Source organism: Macrobrachium rosenbergii, chromosome 19, assembly GCF_040412425.1.
Source record: "Macrobrachium rosenbergii isolate ZJJX-2024 chromosome 19, ASM4041242v1, whole genome shotgun sequence".
Lineage (NCBI taxonomy): Eukaryota > Metazoa > Arthropoda > Malacostraca > Decapoda > Palaemonidae > Macrobrachium > Macrobrachium rosenbergii.
The window spans coordinates 25,221,657-25,249,156 of record NC_089759.1 but is presented as its reverse complement, the minus strand read 5'-3'; the positions used below and the strand labels follow the sequence as shown (position 1 = coordinate 25,249,156).

The 27,500-nt window shown below is 36.3% G+C and overlaps 1 protein-coding gene across 5 annotated transcripts in view; it reads right to left on the bottom strand.

The window, feature by feature from the left end:
* LOC136848752 (cGMP-dependent 3',5'-cyclic phosphodiesterase-like) overlaps positions 1-27,500 on the bottom strand; it is a 593,212-nt gene that overhangs the window by 435,527 nt on the left and 130,185 nt on the right. The gene's annotated exons all lie outside the window — the stretch shown is intronic.

The following is a 27,500-nucleotide window of genomic DNA, read 5'->3' as shown; positions in this document are numbered from 1 at the left end:
CCCCTTCCCTTTTCTCTTACATCCCCTTTCCCCTCCCCTCCCCTTCCCCCTTCCGGTGTATACAATCAAGTGTTAATTTAGCTGTGTTCTCCCCTCCCTTCTCTCCTCCATCCCCTCACCCTCCCGAAAACACGATCAAGTGTTAATTTAGCTGTGTCTTCCCCCTCCCCTTCCCTCTCCCATCCCCTCCCCTCCTCCTGTTTCCCCCTACCCCTTCAGAAGCACACGATCAAGTGTTAACTGCGTCCTCCCCCTCCCCCTCTCCTTCCCTCTTCCATCTCCCTTCCCCCTCCCCCTTCCAGAGCATCAAAATTTAGTTAATTTAGCTGTGTCCTCCTCCTCGCTTCCCTCTCCCATCCCCTCCCCCTCCACTCCCTCTCCCCCTTCCGGAGCACATGATCAAGTGTTAATTTAGCTGTGCCCTTCCCCTGCCCTTCCCAATTCCCTCCCCTTCTCTCTTCCATCCCCCTCCACTTCCACCTTCCCTACCCCTTCCCCCTCCCCTCCCCTCTTTTCCCTCTTCATCCTCCCTTCCACCCTCCCCCTTCCGGAGCACACGATCAAGTGTTAATTTAGCTGTATCCTCCCCTCCCTTTCCCTCTTCTACCTTCCCTACGCCTTCCCTCTCCCTTCTCCCTCCCCTCTCTTCCCTTCCCCTCGCCCCATTCCGAAGCACACGATCAAGTGTTAATTTAGCTGTGTCCTCCCCTCCCCTCCCCTCTTCTATCACCCTCCCTTCCCCACCCCTTCCACTAGTCCCTCCCTTACCCCTCTCCTCCCCTTCCCTTTCCCCTCTATCTCCTTCCCATTTTCCTACACTCTCCCTTCCCCTCTCCTCTTTGCTCGCAATATTATTAAGACAAAGTGTAGATACAGGCAAATTTATGATGAACATAAATTAGCATATATTACCTCTGTTTTCAAAAGTGGATCAAGACTAGAGGCAAGTAATTATAGGCCTGTGAGTCTAACATCACATATTATGAAAGTGTATGAAAGGGTAATGAAGAAAAATATAATGAAACATTTAATGAAAAATAGTTTGTTTAATATAGGACAACGTGGTTTTGTACCCGGAAAAAGTACACAAACCCAACTGTTAGTTCGCCATGAAAACATATATAAAAATATGACAAACGAAAAAGATACAGATGAGGTTTACCTAGACTTTGGAAAAGCTTTTGACAAGGAAGACCATAATATATTAGAGAAAAAAATTTGGAAACATAATATTGTGGACAAAGTAGGAAGATGGATAAAAGAATTTTTGCGAAACAGAAAACAGATAGTGACTGCAAACGATGAGAAATCGGATGAAGCTAAGGTAATATCCGGTGTGCCACAAGGTACGGTGTTAGCTGCATTGCTGTTTGTTATTATAATTGCAGACATAGACAGTAATGTTAAGGACTCGGTAGTGAGAAGTTTCGCCGATGACACAAGAATAAGTAGAGAAATCACTTGTGATGAAGATAGGAACTCGCTACAAAGAGACCTAAACAAAATATATGAATGGGCAGAGGTAAATAGGATGGTATTTAACGCTGGTAAATTTGAATCAATAAATTATGGTGATAAAGAAGGAATGCTATATGCATATAGGGGACCTAATAACGAGACAATCACAAATAAGGAAGCAGTTAGACCTTGGTGTAATGTTGAATAGGAATATGCTATGCAATGATCAAATAGCAATACTATTGGCAAAATGCAAATCAAAGATGGGAATGTTGTTCCGGCACTTCAAATCAAGAAAAGCCGAACACATGATTATGCTTTATAAAACGTATGTACATAGTCCACTGGAATATTGCAATATGATATGGTACCCACACTACCAAAAGGATATTGCAAACAAATAGAGAGTGTACAAAGGTCCTTTACAGTTAGAATAGAAGAAGTTAAGGATCTTGACTACTGGGAAAGACTACAATTCTTAAAATTATATAGTCTTGAAAGGAGAAGAGAACGCTACATGATAATACAGGCATGGAAACAGACAGAAGGAATCACCGAAAACAACATGAAGCTAAAAATATCAGAAAGTGCCCAAAACTATACCAGGAAAACTAAGGAAAGCACACAGGACATTAATCCACTACGCACCAGCATCGATAACGCAGCGTCTATTCAATGCGTTACCAGCTCATCTGAGGAACATAACAGGAGTGAGCGTAGATGTGTTTAAGAATAAGCTCGACAAATATCTAAGCTGCATCCCAGATCACCCAAGATTAGAACATGCAAAATATACCGGAAGATGCATTAGCAGTTCTCTGGTAGACATCAGAGGTGCCTCACACTGAGGGATCTCCTGGGCAACCCCCACGAACTGTAAGGCTAAGGCCCTCCCCCCCTCACCTCCCTCTCCCCCTGCCCTCCTCTTCCCTCTTCCATCCCCCTCTCCCCTATCCTTCCCCCTCCTCCTCCTCCCATTTCCCCTTCCCCCGCCTTCCTATTCCCCTCCCCTTCCCTCTTCCGTCCCTTCCCCCTTCCCTCACCCTCCCCATACACGGATATCAGTTTCGTTAACTACAGTCATAAATTGGTTACAATTTCTGTCAAAACTAAAAAGTATAAAATAAACAAATATAAAATGCACTAAAGAATAAAAAAAAAAAAAATTAAAATTAAAATGCACTAAAAAGAAAAAAACCAATTTTATGAGACACCATAATCTTCTTACAATTAATCATGTCTACAAAAATAAAAGCGTGAGCCCCAAACATGGAAGGAAATCATACAAGAAAAGAAAGAGATTTTTTTTATTTATTGTAGCAATTCCCTCCATGTTTGGGGCCCACGCTTTTATTTTTGTAGACATAATTAATTGTAAGAAAATCCAGGTGTATTTTTGTAGACATAATTAATTGTAAGCAAATCCTGTGTGTCTCAAAAAATTATTTTTTTACTTTTTAGTGCATTGTAATAAAAGCATGTCCATAATTTTTTTTTATATATTTCTTTATTAGTGAAGAGCTTATGATGATATCTGCAAGTGTTGACGGCTTAAGGGTGAATCTAATACAAAATATCGTAGAAAATATAACGTGACAGAATTATATGAAAGAACTGGTTGACTGCTGAAGAAGATTAGTGGCAGAAAAAACAACTGATAAAATATTCAAGCACCAGAAAATTAAAAAGAAAAAATTTAATGATTTCGAACTCTTAAAAGGAAAAGCATAAGAAACCAGTCTTCTAGATTTGATTAGTAAAGTTCAAAGGCAAACAAAGACAAACGAATTAAAAATCTCATTTAATTATGCAGATGAAGATGTAAATTATATAAACGAGGGATGTGGAACTATAATCTTTGACATATTTTTGACGACAACAAGGGAACCATATTAGCGTTTAACGCTCGAGTTGAATTGACTATGGAGAAAGTTACTGATAAATCAAGAACAATAGACTGTGCTATAATAAATAAATGGAAGGAATGGCGCAAATAGATCTCGAGAATATCAGTAGTTCACCCCAATGACACGAGTCGGTGGCTGAGGAAAGGTAACCTTAAGACTGATTGATTGTTGACAGCTTCCTTGCGTCATAACTATAGCGGCCACGATGTGAATTTAAGCGATGTGCTAAACGGAGTGACAATACATCACCTTCAGTGGGCTAAAAGGAATTCCCAAGGGCACTTCGTGAGTGTATGAAACTTTATCGATCGGTGACTAAGGAACTTTTACCACAGGGGAAACGGACAAAATTTCCCACAAAGATAAATTATTGCACAAAGAAAATTATGTACACCATTCATTTCTTTTGGTCGGGTTGTCCACAGGTCTGCTGTACTTCTTTATAAGACATATTTACTAAAAAAAATTTAAATTACAGTGCATCCTAAAAACAATTATAAAATACAAAAGGCAAACAAAAACCTTACGTATAATAGCCTTTTTTTATCGTTCCTTCTTCATATTTCGTAATAATTCACGATCTTTACACATTAAAAATATATCACAATTTACCATTCCGAATTTCGAGCATAAGACCGTTACCAATTATTTAATTTATAAAACTCACAGAAACTGAATAAAAACAATATCTACAATTCAATTTATTTTACGTTGCAGAGCATAGATCAACACGAACTGATCTCTCGTCCTCTCATGTTTAACGTACAAGAAACTGAAGCAAGAATCCTTGAAATTTTAACATATATCTTGATATGTATTTATACAGATTAGGTAGATGAAGCACTGAATTATTCAGTAACAATAAAACAAATGAAACATCGACTACTCTCATAACTTAATTTTAAATTAACTACATTTGTATCCTTTATATTCAGACGAAGTAATCGTAATCATCAAATATATTAAATTATTTCCCTCATACACCTGTTACGTTATTGTCCCTTAAATTGTTGAATACATCCATACAAATAATTCACTTACCGCAAGTTAAGCACGTTAGATATTCGCATATGATTTAGGAACGTTAATCTCACCCTGACTGACAGCAGAATATTCCTTTTTTGTACGATTTCGCGCTTTTTAACCACAAACTTGAATCTCCCTTTTAAACTACATACGGCGTCATTTCCGTCTAGAGTTGGCCAGGTAACTTCATAATCCGCGTTAACCTATTGTTCCCTTTCAAATAAGTCTGTTCCACTCTCACTGATTACCTGCAAAACCCTAATGCTGACTCCCCACACGCTGAAATTCGAAGACGAGTATCGGTAATACTACTCCAGGTGTGTATTCATCCGGATAATGCTTCCTTCTGCTCGCCTGGTAAGCATGTTTATTCCTGTATTCATAACTTTCAGTTCACTTATGCGTTTCAAGAGTTTTTCCAGCTATTTTTAAATTATGTAATGCCTCTTAATTAAGCTTCATTTAACCTCAGTAATTTAATATAACTAAAGCTTGTTCAAGCGTTAATTTGATAATTTGGCCTAAAAATCTGACTAATGCTTAAACAAGCTTTCGTTTTAGTTATAATTTCACACTGCCCATCGCACAATTTCATCAATTTCACTCACCAAATAAAAATACACCAACTCACGCATGCTTTTTAACACACGTACTAATTCATCTCTCTAATTATGTTCATCGGCAAAGATAAATGTTCTGCTAATTCGTAACGTTCACATCGCCAAATATGAACACAATTTCCACGATTTCTCATATTTTCCAGAGCCAAAGATAATTAATTACCTTCCTTCCAAAACGAAAATGTCTCACATCTCAAAGTGAATAATCGAAACTTTAATTTCTTCAGCCCCATGTCACACACATGAAAGCTACAATACACACGCAGCAGTAATTAGTGCCTGAATAATCTACAGAGATCGCAGGAATACAGGAAAAAAAATTGTTCTCGGCAGAAAACGGATTTCAGAACTACCTTTACCACACAGTTATTGCTGCCACCAAAATACGACAGGAAATTGCAGAGGCGGGTGTGACTCTGTTAACATTCACGGCATAAAAGGGCTTTATATACAATACTGAAAACATGTTCACGTCCTGTTTCCCAATAACAATGCTGCATATCACAAATATCAAAAATGAATGTGAATAGTACCCTATCAAAATATGTGAAAATCCGTTTAAACTAAAATATTAAATTTTTCACTGTAACTTCACCTTAACAGACTCATATTTTTTTATTCCATATTTTTGCCTAATTGGCATTTAAACGCATAGCAGACGGGGCAATGTCAATAACTGCCGCTTTTATGGCTCCCAAAATGCCTGAACCAACAAATATTCCATCTCAAATTCTTCTGCGCATAAACTGTTAGCGACTGCTTATCACACCTGTAGTCCGTTCATAAACAAATTTCCATTGTGTTACATATGGAGATTCTATAAACATCACTACCATGGGTACCATGGAAAGAAGACAATTCGGTATATATGTTTCTGAGTATGTAAAATACCAAAATTCATCCACACATACACACGCGTAGATCGATCTTAGACCTGATTCTAAACGTTCATTTCCCTTTGTTAACCTTAGTGGTGACTCGACTGTGGTCTGTCGCACTCAGAGTGGAGATACTGTAGGTATGGTAATAGCTACCTCATCCCAAAGGAATAAGTTCATTTAGATGAAAAGAATGACACACACACACACACACACACACACACACACACACACATATATATATATATATATATATATATATATATAGAGAGAGAGAGAGAGAGAGAGAGAGAGAGAGAGAGAGAGAGAGAGAGAGAGAGAGAGAGAGAGAAGATAACTAGTATTTCGCATAACGAAGTGTTATTATATAACAGACCAAAGACCATGAAGGTTAGTCTTGTTTGTACAGAGTAAAATGAAGCTGAAGACCCAACACAACGCTCTTCTTGTGTGAAGGCAGTAATAGGAAACATTAATAAATTCATACATGAAAGGTCAGATATTGCCAGGAGTCGTACTATCTTCTGGGTAGAGAAATTGTTCGTATAAAAAAATGTCCTACAAAAGACCATAGAATGCCAGGACTACTCGACAACTGAGAGAACTATGTCATTAGTGGTTATTTCTCTGCAGCAGCAACACCACACGACACCTGTTGTTGCAGCCACTGAACGATACACACGTACAGGCAATAAAGATCTGTACGAAATATATGAAAAGCGCAAAATTAGCCATGTAATAATATTTATGTATCTGTAGTAAATACATCATAGTTAGTCGTTAACAACCTCCTGATCGATTTCATTTTCCTACAGCGAAAAGCTCCACAGCCTCCTGAACGAACATCTTACGTTTCATTTACATTTATACCTAGATTCAATCCAATCACGAAACTATCTTGCTTGCTATTTTTTTAATAACGGTCTCTCTCAGTATATCTTAACAAAAACGAAGGCGTTTCTTCCTTATGAGAGGCCGTTAGAGGCTCTTTGCAACTGAGATAAGAGACCTGTGGGACCTCCGAAGGCCTGGCTTTAAACAGCCATTGTCGATTCTAGCACCACCCTTACTATTGCTTAACGAGAGCTCCCCTTGCTATCTTCATCATTAATCAGCACAGCCTTTTCACAGAGGAGGCCATTACGGGCCGTTTGCAACTGAGATAAGAGACCGCGGGGACCTCCACAGGCCTGGCTTTAACAAGCCATTCCCGAAGTCCGAGTGCCAAAACGATGACGGTGGATTTTCGGCCTCCCATTTCCTCTTATGGCGACCTTCATTACATCCGGATGATCCCAGAAAATGCAGCAAGAGTCCGCTTTTCCCCATCGCATCGACGAACTCCTTTCTAATTCTACATGATCTTTCAGTATTTGCTGCTCTGTTCTTCTCCTTCGCCTTTTTCGCTGTTTTCCTGACTAGATCTACGTAATATCACATCTTTAACTCAATTCAGGTTTCTGCCTTTGACCAAATAACCAGTTCCTGACCAAAAGAAGGCTCTCTCAATACCTAAGTATTTACAAGATGCCTTCAAAAACAAAAGATGACATTATTAAATGTACATAACGTAAATAGGGACTCTACATTCTGTCGTTGTAAGAAACAGAGAGAGAGAGAGAGAGAGAGAGAGAGAGAGAGAGAGAGAGAGAGAGATGGGGAGAAGTGAAGGGCGGGGGGCGTTGGGAATACCTAAATTGTAGAGCCACTAATGAACTGAATAACAAGCTTGTTAATATTCCACCGGCCCATACGAATTAATGACTACGTACGTAAAGCCACCATACTCCAACGTGGAATACACGTAACAAACTTAGATTCAGTTCCAAACCAAATCGTTTTAGCTGAATATCAATAATCTTTCTCAATATAGTATTCTGTATAGAAATGCCAGGAAGGACTATGCACTCCGATAACCGATATGGCCGGATCCCGTTGATGAAGCGTTTCATGTGAGGAAACTCGAGAGTAAGACAGCCGCTCAAAAAGGAAATTTAAAAAATCTGAACCAGAACTTTCGCTGAGAGAATTAGCAGACTGAGAGAAGGGAGCATCAGTGAGAAATACAAACTTGTACAACGATCAGCATGTGAACACAATTTAAGTTCAAACATAATGGTTAAAGAGATCGTAAGAGTAAAATCATATGGTACAAATTTATTTCCAGACTTGCTGCTATACGTTTTTCTTATGATTTTGCTTTAAGCTTGGGTTTTGTGCTGAATGTGACATTAAAAAACCTGTCGATAACTCAAAGAGCTAGAATCCTCCTGTCTAGTATTCTTCCATATTCTACTATAATTCTCTTCTTTCGTGATGTACGAAAAACTATATTTATAATACATTTTTCTATTTTAGTTTTAATCTTAAAATTCCAGTGTCTTCGATTTTTCTACGTGCACAGTAAGATTAAAGGATCTTATTATTAAATTTCTTGATTATGCCTTGCTGTGTGCTTAAATAGTTCGAGATTCCATGTATATGCCTTTTTAAGCGTAACTACCTTGGTGCTAGTTGCGGGATATGTGCATTGTTTGATGATAGGATTTTACCTTGCTGCTCGTGTTAACTCCCGTTGCTTGAGGTTCACTAAATAAATACTTCAACTTTGTGCACTCCGTTTTTTTTTCCTTTATTATTTTCGAGTACGTGATCTTTGAATGAAGTCTTCATATTTCATTTTGTTCTTGTACAGTCAGTCATACTTCTTGCCAAAAGCATGCCACAATGTTTACATGTCCAGGGACTACACAAAACAAAAAAAGGATATAAACTTGCTGGGTAAATTTTCAATTAACAAAATGACCCACATGTGGAAGGAGCAGCAAAGAAGAAAAAAAATCCAGACTACAAGAAAAGGATACAGAAGTATATATATATATATATATATATATATATATATATATATATATATATATATATATATATATATATATATATATATATATATTACATAAGTAAATAGTTTCTTTTCCTCGCCTATAAATTATTGGAAATCACCCCCACGCTCCTGTTTTCAATGACAATATCAGGTCTTATTACGTGTGTTTGTGTGTGTGTGCATGTGAGTGTATGGATGTGTTCATACTATTACTACTACTACTACCACTAAGTAGACAGAGATAGACGGGGGATGGAAGCTCACGTCAGAGGAGGCATAACAGAATGCTGAAATTCCGTATCACCTCCAATGCAGCTGAAACGAGCCATCACGATCAGCAATGAGATCCAAAGGCAACATGCTTTTGTTCTTATGCGAATACATTAGCATATTCTATTGAAATTCTAGGCGGCTTTGCGGGACGGCCTGATTTTATACACGATACGAATGAATATTATATTATATTAGCGTGTCTCATTTCCAGTACAGTAATATGGGAAAGCCTGGAAATAAGAACGTGTTGATGTCTACCATGTATATCTATCCTCCTCTCTCTCTCTCTCTCTCTTTTGACGCGTCCTTATATCCACAAATAAAATAATGACAAAGTTTTCTGACACATGAAGAAACGTAGGACATAAAACTACCTTCACTCTGACTTGTACTTGGATTGTCCAACTACAATGCCTACCTTTCTTGTTCCGTGTCATTTCCATGCTACTGCTTTAAAAATAAAAACTGGTCTGTATGTTTTGTATTGACAGGTATTTATTCATGCTGATACGCCCTTCGATATTAAGAATTTATGCTGAAAATCTTGACTTGAGTGTTTTTATGGTCATATTAACATTATATTAATTCACGAACTATAACGCATGAAGACTTCGTATTTAATCTTCCAGGTAGTTTCTTAGAACTTTGTTGCCATGGGTTACAAATATCAGTTTCACCTCTCTTATCTACAGTACCTACAACGAGTCCACGCTTTATAAATATTTATTTTATTCACTGACTTTTCATCTAGAATAAGTTCCCTCATCCCTAAATTTTGAACGTAAGCGTTTGAGCTCTCTTTGCATCTGCAGCGAAGATGTAGCTTCTCATTACCCTTCGTTTTTAATTTTCATTCATTTAAAACGTCTGGCCATTGCTGCCTACTTTTCCTTATACCTTCAACATTGGCGTCTTACATAAAGAGACCTCCTTCCAAATCCCTACGTCCCTTTAAGGGGCTCCCCGAATCAATCAGCCCACCTATCATGATGCCAATCACCTCTCCGTTACTAAGCTTTAATCCTTTCATAACGAACAAAAAAGTGAAAGACAGACGGGCGATTATACCAAAAAGAAAGCACCACTCCTCAGTCCCTCCTAACACAAAGACGCCAGCTTATCGCTTATGAGGGAAGAATAGGGGGATGAAGAAGGCGAAGAGGGGAAGATGGCTGGAGGTAAATAGCTCTAATTCAGAATTCCGGCCTACAATAACCAAGTGGATCCTCCGAGCTTGGTCCTCACAGCCCTTGCAGTATCCTGAAGAGCTTACAGGGTCAAGCCCCTAGGGGGACCAGGTGCTCTCTATGCCTGGGCTAAGGGGAAGAAGCCTTTCCACGGTATCTGTATCTGTTTCCTTCACTTAATTACGTCGAGAGAGAGAGAGAGAGAGAGAGAGAGAGAGAGAGAGAGAGAGAGAGAGAGAGAGAGAGAGACTTGTTCCTGAGCGTTCTATGACAGGGACAAGTTGAGAGTTGAGGATGCTGGATCGTATGTGTAGAAGTAAAATTCCTTTCAGTGAATTATATATAAATGTAAATATCGTAAATATCTCACACAAATATCTGACTAAAAAGAAAACGGTTTCATGAGAAATCCACTCTATGGTTGTTATATGTAAAAGTATCTTCTATTACTTTGGGATTTGTAATAGTTTAACCATGGCAAAATGGTCATTTTTGGAGTACCCTAGCCTCTCCTAACCTAGGCCGATACTGTGGAGTCCCCAGTGCAATCTCAGGAAGGAGTGAAAAGCTACAAACATTAAGAATTCAGCCAGGCTTAGTATTATTTCAGAGCACCAAAATCTATAAGAGAACTGAACGAAAAATAGTGTTTGACCTCGAATAAACAGTCCTAATTCAAAACAGTTTATTTCATTAGTTACCTTAAATGAATAACTAAACACATGATTTTCAAAGTTAAAATCCAACTCTAATTCTTCTTTCTTAGTAATTATTCCTTTTCATTTGAATTAACGTCGCTGAAAGAGAGAGTTAAGTAATATCATCAGCACAGGCAATAACGTTCGAACTTTGCTCTGCAATAAGGCAATCTGTTTTCGAGCTAGATAGTTTGTTTAAAGTAAGTCATAACAGGAGAGAGAGAGAGAGAGAGAGAGAGAGAGAGAGAGAGAGAGAGAGAGAGAGAGAGAGAGAGAGAGAGAGAGAGTTTATCGGTTGTAATTCAGTTTTCCCGGGTAGCGCCGGGTTGGTTAGCTAGATAATACATAAAAGAAAAACAAAGGAACTCCCTGTCGTGCACAATTGCAGTCTCCATTTATCACAGAATAATGACTGATATCTAACTCTGGCAAATTGGCTACCAAACTTTTATATTGAAATCCTTAATTACACTAATTTAGTAGGCAAACAGCAATAATTTATAGCAAGGATTTTTGGCAGGCAAAAGTTAATGATTTATAGCTGATACCAAGGAAGCAAACCATAGCCTCTCCGGAATATATATAGACAGATGTTTGTTTATTCATGAGTAAACACAAATATAAGAAAGAATCCAAATGAGTCACTAAACCTCCTAAGGCGTAAAGATGTTATCTTACAAATTTAACAGTAAACAATTATAGCTATAAACACACAACATCTGCCACACAATATTTTCAATTCGTTTACAATAAAAAAAGAACCATAGTAAGACCAAGGAATAATAAAAATGTATTTTGACGATTTCTTTTCCGTCAGAAAAATTGTAAAGAAACGTTAAAGGTCATTGTATTCTGAAAATAAAAATAGTTAAAGGTAAAAAATTATCATTAAAAGAAAAAATAACAAAAATGAAAAACCCAAAATCATTCTGAGGCAGCAAAAGTGTAATGGCCTTTTCCAAAATGCTTCAAGCAAAAATTAACTAAATAAGAAAAATAAAAGCAATTTTATTACTGATATCCTCATATAGCTTACTGAAATTGTCAATTCAGCTACCAATTTTCTTTAAGTAACATTTTCTGTTAACAGAATTATGACATCTCAGCAAATAATATACTCATACATACGGAACAAACATACAGGCATCACATTTAATGACTGACTTCTAGACAAAATAATTTAGCGCCTTCACGGGAGTGTGGTCACTGTCATAGGTTGGTATATCGCAAGTGCGAAATTATATAACACATTAATAATGAAAATATAATTTTAATGTGGTAACATTTGATATTTCCTTATAATACATAAAAATAGTATTAAACATAAAACGTACTTAATTAATAAAAGTGAATCACCGGGTAAATAAACTTTCACGAAACGTAAGCTATATGCAATCCGTAAAAATTTCCACGCATTGTATCCCAAAAAAAATTTACCCAATGAAATAATTTTCCTTCGAGCATTAAAAGTGAAAATCCAGTCACAAAATTCCTCTTAACTCTGCGAGCACTCGGGCACTTATATAGGTTTAATCACATTGGACGCATTTTCCGATCTACGAATCAATGCAGTAAGTGGACGACATTTGCCGAGTATCGAATATCGATACATTGGAAATAATTTGACCATTTCTACATATTAGCTGATCGCTTTTTGCTTCTCAAGACCCGAGCACGTACGCATGCAATCGCAGCTTCACAGCAATCTGGATCGATGGAAACGCCTTACCTGGTAAATGATAATTCTGTCCCAATAAGAACGAAACTCTCCCCTTCTGTGTTTGTGTGTGTGTGTGTGCATATATTTATTTATTTATATATATATATATATATATATATATATATATATATATATATATATAAATATATACTGTATTATATTTATATATATGTATAAGTACATATATATATATATATATATATATATATATATATATATATATATATATATATATATATATATATATAAATAAATAAATAATAAATATATATATATATATATATATATATATATATATATATATATATATATATATATATATATATCACTTTCAGGGCACTGTTCTACTATGCAATGCCTATTGACATCAATACTGATTCCGCTTAGGCAACTGCCTTCAATGATTATTATTATTATTATTATTATTATTATTATTATTATTATTATTATTATTATTATTATTATTATTATTATTATTATTCGGAAGATGAACCCTATCCATATAGAACAGGCTCACAGGGGCCATTGACTTGAAATTCAAGCGTTCGAAGAATATGGTGTTCACTTGAAAACAGTAACAGACGGTAATAGGAAATATAGGAAGAAGAGATCAGTTGTTAGAAAAGAAAAAATTAACAAACTACTATATAACCAGATAAAGATTTAAGTAAATTATTAAAATACAAGGATAATTATTTTCGGATAGTAATGCATTACACCTTAGCTTGAACTTTTGAGGTTCCAATTGTACACCCTCGGGGAGACTGTTCCACAGTCCAACGGTGTCAGGGATATAGGACCTTTGGAACTGAGAAGTTCGAGTGAGGCACATTTACTGCATACTGGTGCTACTGTTCCGCAAATTTGGTTGCTCTCGGCAGGAAAAGGGGATCACGTATCAATTGTGCATGTGGAAGATCTCTACTGAAATAAAAATTATGAAAAACTGACAAACAAGAGCCCATCCGTCGATGGTCCGAGTCATTACTGCTAATGTTAGGAAAACACTCTACTTAAACGAGATAAACCTCTGGCAGAGGCAGAAATCCACACCGGAGAACAGTATTCCAGTAAAGGAAGGACAAAGGACCTAAAACAGGTTGCATTGATATTAACACTATTATAAATATAAGGCCTTACGTACAGTACTTAACTTCCATACGGCATTTGCTGACACTTTCATTAAATGTTTCTCAAAAGTAAGAAGTGAGTCAAAACCTATATACACTTAGACATAAATATATATAAATACATATATATACACACATATATATACCTGTAAATGTGTGTATATATATGTATGTATGTATGTATGTATGTATGTATGTATATGTATATATATATATATATATATATATATATATATATATATATATATATATATATATATATATTTACCACAACTGAAACAGAGCACAATCTTGATGACCGTAAATTCCATTCAAAATGAAAAGGTTATAAAAGAAACAGAGAGAGAGAGAGAGAGAGAGAGAGAGAGAGAGAGAGAGAGAGAGAGAGAGAGAGAGAGAGAGGATCTTCTTGGTGATGCTCCTTCTCGGTTTCCCGTTTCCATTAAAGTCGGAGTTAATTTTTCTAAATGCAATGACTTAAGTCAAAGTTATGCGTACGTATCTCAAAAGATGGCAATCATAATAATATATATGATTCACCTTAAGAAAAAGGGATATGTTAAAATTGTTTGATCTATACTTACTAATTAAAGATTACTATAAAGTGAATATAGTAGAGACACAAGAATAAGTGGTGACTAAAATCATGTGAATTTCAATAAGTGACGGCCTTTTAAAGTTCCCTGTTACTAAGAACTAAGTTCATTTTCATCAATGACAAAACATAAACGAACGACGTCGATCCTCAAAGGAATATTTATAAAAAAAATATTTATAGGACAATTTCCACAGAAATTATGCAGTCTGATAAAAAGAAAGCTTCAATCATGCAAAATCTAACCTGAAATATCTATTACAAAAATGTAGATAAAAAGTGATGAATAACTTAGGCGTAGGTTTAGGCATAGAATTAAAAAACCATATTTAAATCTCAGAATATCTAAGATAGGCTTATTGTCCAAGAAAAAGAAACTCCTAAACTAAACTTACTTATGAATAAAATCCACAACAGACGAAGGTTCACGATTCCTTCGGAAGTGGTTGCCAAAGCTTGCACGGACCGAGATCAGAAATTCTCGGCGGCTGGAAACCGTGAATAGATTCAATTCGAAGTCGTAATCGACTTGGCATCAACGTGACTTGTGCAAGGACTTCAAAATACCCGAAAGAATTCTTTAACCTCTCCAATATTTGGACGATTATCTGATGTTCACAGATAACAAAAATAATTCGTTGAATTTCCCAATCGTTCGGTTTCTAATTGTAACGGAAAATTTGGAATTACCGAAGTACTTTACATAACGAAATTAGAAAGGCAAATCAAATTTGCAGTTATGAACATGTGAATCTTGAAATCCCTTATGGAATATGAAATTTAGGCCACAGGCCAAGCGCTGGGACGTATGAGGTCATTCTGCGCTGAAAGGGAAATTAAGAGTACAAAGGTTTTAAAGGTGTAACAGAAGGAAAACTTCACAATTGCTTTATAAAACTATTACCAAGAGAGGATGGAAAGCAAGATGGAAGAAAGAAAATATGAACAGAGGTACAGTAAAAAGAATGAAATCGGTTGCAGCTAGGAAGCGAAAGGACGCTGCAAAGCTTTGGACTTCTCTTAATGCTTCTGTTATTTGCTCCTTTAGGAAGCAGGCTTATTGCTTCTTCCGTTGTCTTGGTCCTTGGCTACAAAAAGAATCATCAAGTTCCCCGTCCAAATAACCTTTGTATTAAAAACATTTTTTTTAAAGTTTAAGGGTCTCCAGTTAAGCAAGCATATTTTATCTGTAATAACAATTTATTTTCCGGTGAAGAGATTCCTGAGCATCCGGCAAATTACAAACATTAATTCACAGACATCACTGGTAGAATATTTATGACAATGCAAATTTAACGGCCAGCACGCGCTGATTTCTAATCTTCCAAATTCCCTAATATTTTTGGGTGAGTTTTCCACTGAAAACATGAATCAAACTTTGGGAATGAAACTAAGGCTCTCCCTCCACGCAAGAATTCAGAACGGTATTAGGAGGGAGGGCTGTTCAGTGCCATGCCAACCAAGCTATCAGGAAGAAAAATGTTACTGCTGAGTACAAGTGTGTGCGTGTGTGTTCACTGCTATAGAGCGGCTAATCCCTGAAAGAACTGGAGACATTTTCTTGACTGTAGCGAACATTCAAAGGCGATACAGGAACTTTTGTTAACCGTGAAATGTCGCTTCTTGTATTCATGTGTATTGTAACGAGAGACCCCCTGGGCTCGGTTCTGCGCGTCGTTCAAGAAAGTCGTTTCCCCTAAAGGGGAACAAGGTTTAAGCGTGATGGTCGCTGCTTTGGAAAAGGAGCAATAACAGCCACCAGCACTTCTAAGTTGAGGATTCTTTCTTTGAAAATGTGTATCTCGCAGTAAAGTCAATATATCAAAAAACAATTAAATCACAATAAGAATTTTCTGTTATAAAAGCAAGAAATTAGTGCAATGAGTAAATTTCAAAAGCGCTGACGATATTCCGCAACAACAACGAGAAAAAAAAAAGCCAGCAACAGCGAAATTTATCTTTTCTGTGTACAATGGCCTTTCAAAAAATCGAAAATATATTACAGGCATTTGCAAGAGCGGTAGGCATTGTCATCATCTGGCCAACGAAATGAGGCCACAGTTATCGCACTTCTACGCTGGCGTGCGCTAAACCGACTTAATCTGTTCTCATTTACTCGGGGTAAGTGAACAAGGGAAGACTGACTGCTTCCGGGGAAATGCTTACGGTTGGTTGGATGTTTCGAACTTTGAGGTCTGTTCAATTTTGCTCTACGACGCATTATTATGTCTTAACTTTGTGTTATGAACTGTTTATCTACGGATTACATACCGTCATTCTTCGTGGGTTACTTCTAAACGGCAGCTCTCTCTCTCTCTCCTCTCTCTCTCTCTCTCTCTCTCTCTCTCTCTCTCTCTCTCTCTCTCTCTCTCTCTCTCTGGAAAAAAATGCAAAACACTACCACAGCTCTGTATTAACCACTCTCTCATTAAGAAAGGAGGCTGTAATAAAATTACTCTGAGGCCAGAAAACTCTCTCTCTCTCTCTCTCTCTCTCTCTCTCTCTCTCTCTCTCCGCAAACCCTCGAACTGATAATTAATTTACAATTGCGTGAGAAATACAAGGAAAAAAAATCACAAGCGACAGCATTCGAAGAAGCAAATAATTCCGTACTAATATTTTTATCTCCTATTATTTCTTCTGAGACATAAATATTATGGTGCCTAATGTTTCCTCGAATGTCAGACATTTTCGCTCGCTTCGCCAAGAATTCCAGTGTAATTGCCTCAGTGCTAGACTTGCAAAACTTTCCCAGCCAAACACAAAAGTTACGCCGAGGGAACGGTCCTGGATAATCATTTGACAAGAGCAGCTTTAACTGAGAAATCCCGACGGGGCATGAAAAAAAAATGACAGAATAAAAATCATAAGACTCACAATCATAAACTTGCCTTACCCGTTATTAGCAAAAATATTATCATGTTTTCATATAGAAGATACGACAATTATTTCTCATTATATATAATTGTCTAACAGTTTGTTTTAATAACGAAAATTGGTAACTAAAACATGCGACAAAGTAACTATTTCGGAATTATGTACAGTCATTTTTCTTAAGTTTATCCGTGCTGTACAACACTGTATTTTCTTGTTACTTATAAAATTTTAACTACGAAACGAAATAGATATTTCCTAATTATAGTTTTTTTATATCTGAATCTTATAAACTTGAATCAGAAAACACTGTACTGCTCTGTAAAACATTTTATCAAAGATCATGTCGATTTTTGTGAAACAAATATATAATCTATAATAAATAAAGATATCATTATTTTCTAATTAAGTAATAGACTTTTTTTTTTAGGTTAGTACATCATAAACCTGTATCTGTCTCTTAGTGTATTGCTCTGTGCAGTGGTTTGCACTCTGGAGCCTACTGTTTAGCGTAATATCCTAACCGTGTCCCACGAAAAAAATTACCCAATATGACACCTTTATAGTAATATGAAGACTGCCAAACCAGGCACAAATTGTATGAATTTCAGTGCCAACGTCATCGGAAAGGAAGTCTTAAAATTAGTTTTGTTTGAATGAGGGGAAAGTGATTCTTAGCACCTGCCAGCATAAATGTTGATAATATCACTGACTCATCTGTGTTTACGCAGTCATAATGACCTTTTCAATTATTTTTCCCTAAAATTACGAAACAGAGAAGTTGGGAGGTTACTATGACCATTAAAAATACATGGTTCACGAAGTGTGACCAGCAGATATAAAACGATATGGCTATTGTTATGCATTTATTCTGAAATATTCAATATGAAGTGCAGTTTGTTAAACAGACATCCAGGAAAATATGCACAATTAATGAAGATTCAAAGCATTCGTATTCATATCCCATTTTTGTTTATACAGTAAATCGGGGTCATTGCACCCTGGGGCTATATCAAAAACAGATATTTATTGAATGCTTTTGATGCAAATGCAGAAAATCAGGCCGAGGAAACTAGCAGAGCTTTTAACGGAGGAAAGCAAAAAACAATTTCACTTTCATTTCCATAGCAAAGCTCAATGAGACACCTAATACCCATTTTTCACCTCAAGCCCAGAGAAAACATGAAGAAAGACCAGGAGAGAAGCGACAGGTTTTTACAAAGAAAGGCCACTGGGTCACGAATAGCAGAAGCGGGAATAGAATTCCAAATCGTGGCGGTAGAGGAAAAGATAAGGTCACTGAAAAGTGTAATGCTGAGATTACCGTTTTCACCGAAGAGCCCCGAATTCTATTGAACTTCTGAATATTTTTTACAGAGACGCCTCTAAAACATAGAAACGAGGTAGGGGGTGAATGAATTCTGCAAAGAACCTTTGAGCCGCGTTATGGTGCGTCGCCCATGGCATGCTCCATTAATATTAAAAGTATTATTATCATCAGAAAGAGTGCAGCTTTCAAAGGTTTGGTATAAAAAATGGGGCGTTAATAGTATGTGGAATGACTGATGATTGCTGATGATATATTACTAATTGAGGATAGTGAAGAAAAGCTGCAGAAAACAGTAAATAGTGAAAGAAATCGGTAGCTTACTGAAGGCGGTACCTATCTTTGGCGTTTGCACTTGTCCATTTCCAAACATATTTCGATATGCTTTGCTTCGTACAAAAAAATATAATTTTTATCAATATTCACATTTTAACTTCAAGTCAATCTATCTTCATTACTGGCACAGCATAATCCACTTTTGTTACATAGTAATGGAAGCGTGGCAGAGAAGAAAAGTTCCCATTTTTTTTTAGCTTTGTTTAGGGCGTGTATTAAGAGTGAGAGAGAAGGGGGGTAGGGGTGGTAAGCAGAGTATATACATTAGCTGTAATGAATTTCGTGTCGAAATAAACGTTCCACAAAAATTTCATTTCTAGACTGAACCATGTAAAATTTTCTCTGCATATTTTTGCAATATGTTAGCTTGCTATAATGGATATGAAAACGTATTGCGCCGTTGGAGCACATTCACATCAAAATTAGAAAACATGAACTATTTTATCGATTTGAAAATTATCACTCTTAAAATACTTATAGTCTAAAGTGCGTGATCTAAGTTAATTTTTTTAAAGAAAAATTAATACTTTTCTATTTGGATGAAATTTTTTCGCTGCGGACTGTCTCGATAGGCCGGAGTTCAATTCCCTGGCCGGCTGATGAAGAGTTAGAGGAATTTATTTCCGGTGATAGAAATTCATTTCTCGCTATAATGTGGTTCGGATTCCACAATAAGCTGTAGGTCCCGTTGCTAAGTAACCAATTGGTTCTTAGCCACGTAAAATAAGTCTAATTCTTCGGGCCAGCCCTAGGAGAGCTGTTAATCAGCTCAGTGGTCTGGTAAAACTAAGGTATACTTAACTTTTACAAAGTTGTTGGCCACCAACAACGTTTTATACAGCTACACTACTCGACAAGTAACGCCAGGTGATTTCATATTGTCAAGAGGGTAGACCATCAAAATCACTGACATCTGGAGGCCGAAAAACAGCCATTAACACCGTCCTGAATTAACAATTAGATTCGAATCTGCTATAAATTCTTCAGGCATGATGACGGTGAACCTCAGCCAACCTTGACTATACAAAACATCCTTTCAGAGATTAATGTTGCATCTCAGTTCGTAGATTAATAATGACCAAACGAAGATCTAAAAATATTGCACGATTAATAAAACAAAACGTTAACGCCCATAATGTTTAATACATGAGATGATAAAGCATTAAGTATGATAAGAATTGAAAATACGCCTTCACACTTTTAATTTGTGAGTTCTGTGTTGCTAGCTGTTACACATATCTATTCATCTATCGTTATTTTTTTTGGGGGGGGGGTTTCGTTTCAGCTACCACTGAGGTCCGAATCCCTAGGTCCACACCAGGATACTTATTCACTTCCACATCCCCATCTCCACTTACAGGCCCCTAGTGCGAGCAAGTTCTTGCCCGTGCTGGCATAAGGCCTACTTAATCTATAACAACTAGCGAAAAGGATCAGAAACTCCATTAATTATAAAAATACCATTATATATCATTCGCATATGACGCTGGAATATGCAAGTATAACCAGGACAAACACCCCCCCCCCCAAAAAAAAAAGTTAATTATAAATTTCAGCTGTATTTGTGAGGGGCTGGCTTTAGGTCGAGGAAGAGCTAGTGAGGACCAAGGATTCTTTCTGACCCGAAGACACCTCGAGTTATCGATTTATCATTTCTGATATGAATATTCACAGAATCTTTATAACCAAATACACAAAAGAATTCAGATGGAAGTGATCAGGTCACACAACCTTCAAAATTTCATACAGAATCTGATTTAATCGGATAAGGTGGATTTAAAATGAATATGAGCACCCATTGGCGATGGCGCTGTGAAATAAATCATTACTGCATCATCGTACTTTGACCTATGCTGTGGCGACGTTATATTATGAGAGGAGAATAAAATAGTTTCTTTTGGCTCAGCACAGGTGAACTTTCCGTATCACAGCATCGTCTTTACTACCAATCATCGAAGTAAATTTTATAAAATAGCAAATGACATGCAGGAGAAAGGTTTAAGAAGCCAGGATGCACTGCACAGAAGAAGGTGGAGAAGGCTGACAGGAAACAGCGACCCCACAGAAAAATGGGTACAGCTAAAGACAAAACTCGAAGTATACTTAATGGCAGATAATTACGTAAGTTTATAGGAGCATTACTGTCAGTTATCCACATACAACGAAAATAAACAAACGGCTATTCAAGAATAGACAGTTCAAATCACGTTATAAAAGAGAGTGCCATAAACAAACAGAGCAAATAAATATTTACATATTATTATAGTAATAATATATGCAGGTTGTAATCCATCCACTTTTAATTAACAATAACAAGCACGACAAGTTTTACCACACCGGTCCCCTCTGGCAAATTACTGACTGTATGTTCAGTACAGTACTTGATCATCCTTACTTAATGGCAAATAAATCATTGAACGATGTCATTTGACAAATCCCAAAACAATAATCTTAATAAATTTGTACCAGGCACAAAGTATAGCTAAAAAATAACAGTATTGCCTACAGGAGACGTATTACATTCAAATAAACTTTTTGTTCTCGATTCTTATGAATCTAGTCCAATATGATGGACTGGTTTGAAGTATTTGTCAATATATGTGTATGTATGTATGTATGTGTATATATATATATATATATATATATATATATATATATATATATATATATATATATATATATATATATATATATATATATATATATGTATATATATATACACACATATATATATACAGTATATATATATATATATATATATATATATATATATATATATATAGAGAGAGAGAGAGAGAGAGAGAGAGAGAGAGAGAGAGAGAGAGAGAGAGAGAGAGAGAGAGAGAGCATATGTTTTGGGTATTTTTGTATAAATCTTTAAGTACATGAAACAGTGAAATTTACTGAAATATATGAAAGGTAGCATAGCACTTCTCAAGGAAATAATTCCATTCAGCCTGAAACAGTGAGCCCTCCGGATGCTGTGGCTGAAGTGAAATCAGAATCGTCCTCAATCAGAGCAGTCCGAGTAGAATTCACCCGAACTACCGGACTGAAAATCAAACCGGACCCAGCAAGTGTCACACAGGAAAGGGAACCAATTAACCTTCAAAGGAATATCATGCTGAATCTCAACGATTTCACTGCTACCAGCTTGCCCATTGCTGTCACGCTGATTTTACCCAAATGACAAAATGTCCAGTCAGCACTCTGCATTCCATTCTCTCAATAGTGTGAACTGATAGGCACAACGGTTCAATACGGACTTTCCATACAAGGTTCCCTGCAACGTTGCCACTCTTGAAAGAAAATTACGAACAACCGTTCATTCATTTTCACGTACTCAGGAAGACAAACTGACAGACGGACAGACAAACGGATCCCAAAGCCAAATCTTCTTGGCGAAGGTAAACTCCTCAATAAAAGAGGTCATAATTGCAAACCAGCTCCCCGCCCAACTGATTTTCCTAAGCCGATCGCCCGTATGACTATTGATTTCCATCTGGCACTGGCGCTTTTATTAAGCTGACTGGCCCGAGCGAGACAAAAAGATTTTATGCACTCATATACATTCTTCTCTGAAATTCAATTTAGCATCCAATATCTGCTCAAAAACTGAAATATTCAAGTCGAAAGCAAAATTGTGCTTTCATCACGGCGATATCCAGTTTTCGCCGGTTTGAACTATGGAACACATGAATCCTCCCTGTCAAGTCGTTTATGAAGCAACTAAGAAAGTAAATTTTTATGATATTCGCTATATAAGAAAATGCGAGTATATATAAGCTATTGAGATATTTCCTATATAAGTTTCAAAACACTCTCTTTTTTCTTTTTAGAGTTCTGATCTGTTAGATTTTTAATTTTAAAAATAATTTACAGTCTGTCACATGATTATACAGTGTAACAACAATATTTTTTCCCTATGTTTTTTTTTCTCTCTAATCAAATCTTATTCACAATAGCCCTACTTGAAATTCCAAAAATGAAAATTACAGTCTTCACGAAGTTGGTGAAGATTGAGCTTCACATAAAAACAGCTACAAATGATTACTGGGCTAAGGCAAAAAAACAGTGCTGCTTAAAACTGATCAAACTACAGCGCGAGAAATACACCACACTTACAGTTACAGTAAGTCCCCTTATCTACTTTTCCTTAAGAAATTCACTTTGTAATGATTGTTTGAGAATACACCTTCCTAAGCTTGACAGCCCATGCTAGCGATCTCTCTGCTACTGGGGATGCTTTCATAAGCGATACAGTTAATTTCTGAAGTTCCTGTTCTAACATTCGTATATTCAAAATAAGTAATGTATGACAGTCCCTTCCACCAAAGGATTAACATCTCGCTAAGTTAGTTAGTTAATTATCAACACACTACCAAATCGTAATCTAGGAAGGATGACTAGATACAGGAAACGTTCAGTCGAATTCGAGATGCACGAAACATGTGTTAAGATCACCGGCTATCATTTCTTTACTTCAAATTTTTTTTTATAAAAAGACCAATGATCTATGAATTAAGGAAAGAAAAAAACAGCAAGTTCTCCGCTAAAACTAGGCACGCTATATGACAAGGCCATCCCATCCTACTTTCGTCAATTCCTATAGCTACTGTTCCGTTCAAAAACACAAATACATCCTAAAACTGTGGATGTATTTCTGAATAGCTTTTTTGAAACGCATTTTCTCAGATAATTTCAAACCACCGCAGAAAAAAGGAAAAAATTTCTCCAAGTAAAATAACTCATTAGAGGAAACATAAATACAGAGCGGAAAAAAAATTCTTTTTTCCCCTTTTAGGTCAATAACAGGTGCCTCTTCATCGATTTTCTAAGGGCTCTCCAGACGGGCACTTGGGCCCAGGAGTAAGATGATTGAGTTTTATTGCAGGATCTGACTCGGAATACGGCATAAAAGCAGCAATTGGAAACATTCCAAAACAGTAAGGCTCAGAAATAAAATCAATACGAGCATGTCAACGAACAAACGCACACATATATGCATATATGTGAAATACAGATATGCGTGTGTGTGTGTTATGTATACAGTATATGTAGGTAATGGTCCCCACGGACTAGTGGTTACTTTATGGTTGGTTTATTCGCCTCCCCCGAGCCCCGAGCTCGATCACGGCAGAGGTAAACTATTTTATAAATGTGTGTGTGTGTATATATATATATATATATATATATATATATATATATATATATATATATATATAAAGTATATATACACATATATATGAATGTGTATGCATCACATACATACATACATATATATTATTTTTTACATATCTATATATGTATACACACACACACACACACACACACATATATATATATATATATATATATATATATATATATAGAGAGAGAGAGAGAGAGAGAGAGAGAGAGAGAGAGAGAGAGAGACAGCGTTCATTTTTGGCAGGTCTGTGGTTCGATCCTGTCCTGCCATCCACAAGCTAACCTAGCTGTGAGTGGTTACCAACATCAGTCGTAGTCAAGATAAGGCTTGCAACTTAATCCTAGCGATTTCATCCTCAAAATTTGCTGAGAACGAGGTGGCTTTGCTATCTTATAACTATCCCCTCTAAAAAGGCAAACCGTAAGTTATATAATGAACGCATAAATACATACATACATACATAAATTCTTACATATACTGTATATGTATACATATGCGTATATATATACATATATATCATACCACCATGAAGAATTAGGAAACATCATTGCCAGCAATTTGTGCAACGACTTACTCGCAAATATCCCGGGAGGCTGCTGATAACATTTGATCAATGACAAAACAAAAGATTCGAAGTAAGTGGGATTATTAATACTATCTCTCTGTGGGTACATGAACCTTGAGGAACATCACCAAGCTTCTTGGCAACATTGGATCGTAATACGTTTTAAATCTTAAAAAGCCAAAACTTGTAGTCAGAGGTAATACTGTTTAAGTATTGTTCAATATTTATTGTCATCAAGCACAGTTTTAGCTCTACATCATGCAGTGGGAACTAATTATGAGATCGGTTAGCCAAAATATTTTAATTTGATCTACATTTCAACCTCAGATTCCACCGGCTAGAATTAATGATCTGTTCAAGGTACCTGTTGGGAATGGAACTAAATTTCCTATTGTACCACCTATAAACTGTACTATCTTACTTTGTAGGCCACCAGTCACGTCACTATGAAGGACTGGATACAATACTATATCATGAAACACCGGACAGGATAGGCTTAGGTTCCCAACAAAATGCAGTATCTATAACCCTGCGCAGTTGGCGTCTTGAAAAATAGTGAATGAGATCAGGCACATGAAATGAATGCCTTGAATGTACCTAGTTAGGTATACAAGGGCATCAGAAAGGGGTAACTGCTTCCTTTAGACTTCCTGGTTGTCAGGAATCAATTCTCTTGATTCACGGTCCTTCCATATTACTGAAAGATATACTTTTCAGAAACCTTTATTGAAATGGGAGGATGGACACTGGTCTGTATCTGCTGCAATAATCACTACTAAATTCCTGCGGAACCGCTAGTGTTATACAGCTTCCGCTCATATGCAAAAATAATATTTGGAAGCCAAAGACAAAATCCCAGGCTTCTTTCTTCCAAGCGAATTTTGTTTAAAAAAATATTTCCTTAAAGAACAATATATCATGAATGTAAAATAAAATACAGCCATAAAAACTGCAGCTCTTAATGCAGAAAGAAACAGATTGTTTTAGGGACTAACGGACCGGTGGATTCTGCTTTCAGATGACAGAATGTGAACTACCTGAAAGAACACTTGACATAAACTTGATTCCTGGCCACTGAAGCGTTAGTTAGTGGATAAGGTCTAAACAAAACCCATTTAAAGCGGATACTATTTCCATGTTCTCCAGCATCACCTATGGCTTCATTGAGATAATCTCTTTAACAGGCTCGTTGCAAATGTTTCCCCGTCTCTAAATTAGCCTCTGCGGTTTTCTTAATTAACATTATTACATTTCCTAGGGCGACAAGACAAAGGAAATTATTTAGCAGTTATATAAGTCGAGACAAATGCATATTTCTTGCTGTGCTAAATCTAGAACGAGGTGTTAGCATCTATAGTCCGGAAATTTGCTTACCAACCCCCCTCCCTCCCCCTCTCTCTCTCTTCTTCGTAGCTTCATTTATATCTTTTCTATATGCTGTAAGTGATAGGACAATCAACCCACGTCAGCCTAATGGAAGAGTAATTAAATGGCATGTCAATACAAGTTTCTCCCAGAGTGAATTTTCAGTTTGACTTCACGAATTTAAAATAGCAGAAGAAAACGTTCAACCCTACATAAATAAAAACATACTATACATCACCATTCATGCATTTAATCCGCACTAAACACCATAAGCCAGACAACATATCCATCAGGCTGAAACTATTTTCGTGACGACTAAAATTTAGTCCCTAATTAAGTCCCTGGAATTTGGGACATGCGTTCATTTCCACATTCATTAAAAGCCGAATTTCGTGCCATTAAAACTTGCATTTTTACCAGCCTAATAATGAACTGCTTACTTCCATGTATGAGTCCTGATGCTCAGATACCGTATTGAACCAAAATATTCGCCATTTTAGTTCTCGCAATTTGATTCATAGGTCTTCAAGTCAAGACATTTCATCAAAACACTCTTCATATTCATAAGTCTTTAAGTAAAGATATTTAATGATAAAAAATCCTTATGCGCTCTCGCAATTTGATTCATAAGTCTTGAAGTAAAGATTTTTCATCAGATTACTCCTCATATTTATAGGTCTTGAAGTAAAGATACTTCGTCAAAATAATTGTCGTGTTGTTAAAATCGCCATACAATTTATGGGTCTTGATGCAAAGACATTTCGTCGAAATACTCGTCATATTTTTCACGCAATTTGATTCATAAGTCTTGAAGTAAAGATATTCCATCAAAATATTCCTCATGTTTGTTCTCGCAATCCGTTTTATAGGTCTTCAAGTAAAGATATTTCATCAATATAACTAACATAATTGTTCTCGAAAGCCGAATTACAGACCTTGAAGTAACGATATTTCCTCAATATAAATTATATATTTATTTTCGTCATTCGATCTATGGGTCTTGAAGCACAGATATTTCATCAAAATATTGGTCATATTTGTACTCGAAATTCGATTTATCAGTCTTGAAGTCAAGATAGTTCACCAGCAAAATTGAGATATTTATTCTTGTCTCGTATTCCATTTTTGAGAAGTAACAATATTTCATCAGTATAACTGATTTATTCACTCTCGTAATTCGATCTATAGGTTTTGCAGCAAAGATTTTTCGTTAAAATATCTCGATTTATAAATCTTGAAGTAAAGGTATTTCACCAACAAAACTGAGATATTTGTTCTCGTAATTCGAGTAATGAATCTTGAAGTCAAAATATTTCATCACAATCACTGTTGGGTTTTTAATCTCGCTATACAATTTATGGGTCTTAAGGAAAAGATATTTCATCAAAATGTTTGTCATGTTTGATCCTGCAATTTGATTTATGGGGTTTGAAGTAAAGATATTTCATCAAAATAAACATTCTTATTCT